Source organism: Mirounga leonina, unplaced genomic scaffold (genome assembly GCF_011800145.1).
Source record: "Mirounga leonina isolate KUSES-001 unplaced genomic scaffold, KU_Mleo_1.0 Mir_153, whole genome shotgun sequence".
Lineage (NCBI taxonomy): Eukaryota > Metazoa > Chordata > Mammalia > Carnivora > Phocidae > Mirounga > Mirounga leonina.
Window position 1 is genome coordinate 30,056,610 of NW_023270387.1, and position 3,174 is coordinate 30,059,783.

Below are 3,174 nucleotides of genomic sequence, written 5' to 3' on the forward strand. Positions count from 1 at the left end.
AACAACCCCAGGGTTCCCATAAAACTGTAAAACCCCAACACCAGGGGAAAATTAGTTTATTTATTAAATAAATAATTAAACTAATTAAAATTAGTTTATTAAGCTCCTGGTGTTGCCTCAAGTCCTGTGTATTTCTTAGATACAACTTTTCTCTCTTTTTTAAATTCTTTCTCATGCTTCTTCTGTTTTTCTTTTTTTTTTTTTTACTTATCATTTCAACCAGATGTTTAATACAACATATTCCATAGTAATTTTTAAAATTGAACTTTTTCACAAATATACTTTTTTTCTTTTTCTTTATAAATATATAGATAGATAGATATAAACTTCAATGTAGTCCTTTATCCCTACCCAATATTACCTTTATATATATATATATATATATACCAGTTTTAATTTCCCTGTATCTCTGGGAATACAGGGAAAGAACTGCTCTCTAACGAAGAGAACAAAATACACCCAGGAAGAGCTGAAACACTCTACCTTGCCCACATAGAGGAATTATAGCCACCTTTCCTACACCCCCCCTTTCTTCTGTTTGTGTTTTTGTCTTTTTTTTTTTTTTTTTTTGGTGGGTTTTGTTTGTTTTTATTTTTGTATTTTATATATCTTATTCTTGGGTTTCATTCTGGCTGGGTGTTTTTGGTGGTGGCTTCCGATTGCACCAACTTTTCCCAAGGTGCACCTTGCCTGGATTGTGGTTGATATTTTCGACTGTACATCCCCTCAATCACAACTCAACAGAATGACTAGGAGGAAGAACTCCCAACAAAGAAGACCCAGAGACAATGGCCTCCCCCACAGACCTAATGGATATCGATATAAGCAAGATGTCTTAAATAGACTTCAGGGTAATAGTTATAAAGATGATAGCTAGAATGGAGAAATCAATTAATGGCAACATAGAGTCTCTAAGGGCAGAAATGAGAGCCAAACTGGCAGAATGTAAAAATGCTATCTATGAGACCCAAACTAATCTAGATAACTCTAACAGCTAGGGTAAATGATGCAGAAGAAAGAAATAGTGATCTAGAAGACAAACTGCTAGAAAAGAAGGAACAGGAGGAGGTCTGGAACAAACAGCTTAAAATCCATGAAAACAGAATTAGAGAAATAAGTGAAGCCATGAAACGTTCCAATGTCAGAATTATTGGGATCCCTGAGGGGGTGGAGAGAGAGAGAGAGAGAGAACTAGAAGATATATTTGAGCAAATTGTAGCTGAGAACTTCCCTAATCTGGGGAATGAAATAAACATTCATGTCCTAGAGGCAGAGACAACCCCTCCCAAGATCAAGGAGAACAGACCAATGCCCTGGCATGTGATAGTAAAACTCGCAAATCTTAGAACAAGGAAACCATCTTAAGGGCAGTTGGGTGAAGAGATTCCTTACGTACAGAGGGAGGAACATCAAAATAACATCATACCTTATCCAGGGAGACCTGGCAAGCCAGAAAGGGCTGGCAAGACATATTCAGGGTACTAAATGAGAAGAACATGCAGTCAAGAATACTTTATCTGGCAAGACTGCCATTTAGAATGGTTGGAGAGATGCAGAGCTTCCAAGATCAGCAGAAACTGAAAGAATATGTGACCACTAAGCCGGCCCTACAAGAAATAATAAGGGGGGTTCTATAAAAGGAGAAAGAGCCCAAGAGTGATATAGGACAGAAATTCATAGAGACAATCTATAGGAACAAGGACTTCACAGGCAACATGATGAAAATAAATTCATATCTTTCAATAATCACTGTCAATGTGAAGGGCCTAAATGCTCTCATAAAACAGCACAGGGTTGCAGATTGGATAAAAAGACAGGACCCATCCATATGCTGTCTACAAGAGACTCATTTTCAACCTAAAGATACATCCAGACTGAACATGAAGGGATGGAGAACCATCTTTCATGCCAACGGACCTCAAAAGAAAGCCAGGGTAGCACTGTTGGTGGGAATGCAAGCTGGTGCAGCCACTCTGAAATAGAGCTACCATACGATCCAGCAATTGCACTACTGGGTATTTACCCCAAAGATACAAATGTAGGGATCCAAAGGGGTATGTTTACCCCGATGTTTATAGCAGCAATGTCCACAATAGCCAAACTGTGGAAAGAGCCAAGATGTCCATTGACAGATGAATGGATAAAGAAGAAGTGGTATATATACACAATGGAATATTATGCAGCCATCAAAAGGAATGAGATCTTGCCATTTGCAATGATATGGATGGAACTGGAGAGTGTTATGCTGAGTGAAATAAGTCAATCAGAGAAAGACATGTATCATATGACCTCACTGATATGAGGAATTCTTAATCTCAGGAAACAAACTGAGGGTTGCTGGAGTGGTGGGGGTGGGAGGGATGGGGTGGCTGGGTGATAGACATTGGGGAGGGTATGTGCTATGGTCAGTGCTGTGAATTGTGCAAGACTGTTGAATCACAGATCTGTACCTCTGAAAATAATGCAATATATTTTAAGAAAAAAAAGAAGAAGAAGAAGATAGCAGGAAGGGAAGAATGAATGGGGGAAATCGGAGGGGGAGATGAACCATGAAAAACGATAGACTCTGAAAAACAAACTGAGGGTTCTAAAGGGGAGGCAGGTGGGAGGATGGGTTAGCCTGGTGATGGGTATTAAAGAGGGCATGTTCTGCATGGAGCACTGGGTGTTATGCACAAACAATGGATCATGGAACACTACATCAAAAACTAATGATATAATGTATGGTGAATAACACAACAATAAAAACTTAAAAAAAAAAAGAAAGCCAGGGTAACCATTCTCATATCAGAAAAATTAGATTTTAACGTAACGACTATAGTTAGAGACACAGAAGGACACTATATCATTCTTAAAGGGTCTATCCAACAAGAAGATCTAACAATTGTAAATATCTATGCCCCCAACATGGGAGCAGCCAACTACATAAGCCAACTGTTAACTAAAATAAAGAGACATATTTATAATAATACGTTAATTGTAGGAGACCTCAACACTCCACTCTCAGCAACAGACAGATCATCTAAGCAGGAAATCAACAAAGAAACAAGAATTTTGAATGACACACTGAACCAGATGGACCTCATAGATATATACAGAACATTCCACCCTAAAACAACAGAATATTCATTCTTCTTGAACACACATGGAACTTTCTCCAGAATAGACCACATA